We start from the raw sequence: 303 nt of genomic DNA, 5'->3' as shown, positions 1-303 counted from the left end.
CACAAGGGAACTTGAAAACATTGCTGACAGTTTTGAATATAAAACCATAAAAATTAATATTCTGTTCCCCTTCTCTGATATTTGAAATAGATAGGATTTAACCAGAATCTAATTTGACAATATTATTTGGTCTCGATGAACTAATTCTACTCCACGTAAAGTTACACTCTTTAAATTGATTTCATTCTCATGTTCATGATTAATAATGAGGGACTTTTTTTTTATTTAAAGTATTTTTTTTTACAGTGACCAGTGACCCATAGTAGAGTAAGAAAAAACGATAACTGCGTAGCTTTCCAGTGT

The sequence above is a fragment of the Acyrthosiphon pisum genome, chromosome A2 (assembly GCF_005508785.2).
Source record: "Acyrthosiphon pisum isolate AL4f chromosome A2, pea_aphid_22Mar2018_4r6ur, whole genome shotgun sequence".
NCBI classification, from domain to species: Eukaryota; Metazoa; Arthropoda; class Insecta; order Hemiptera; family Aphididae; genus Acyrthosiphon; species Acyrthosiphon pisum.
This window is presented reverse-complemented; position numbering follows the sequence as displayed.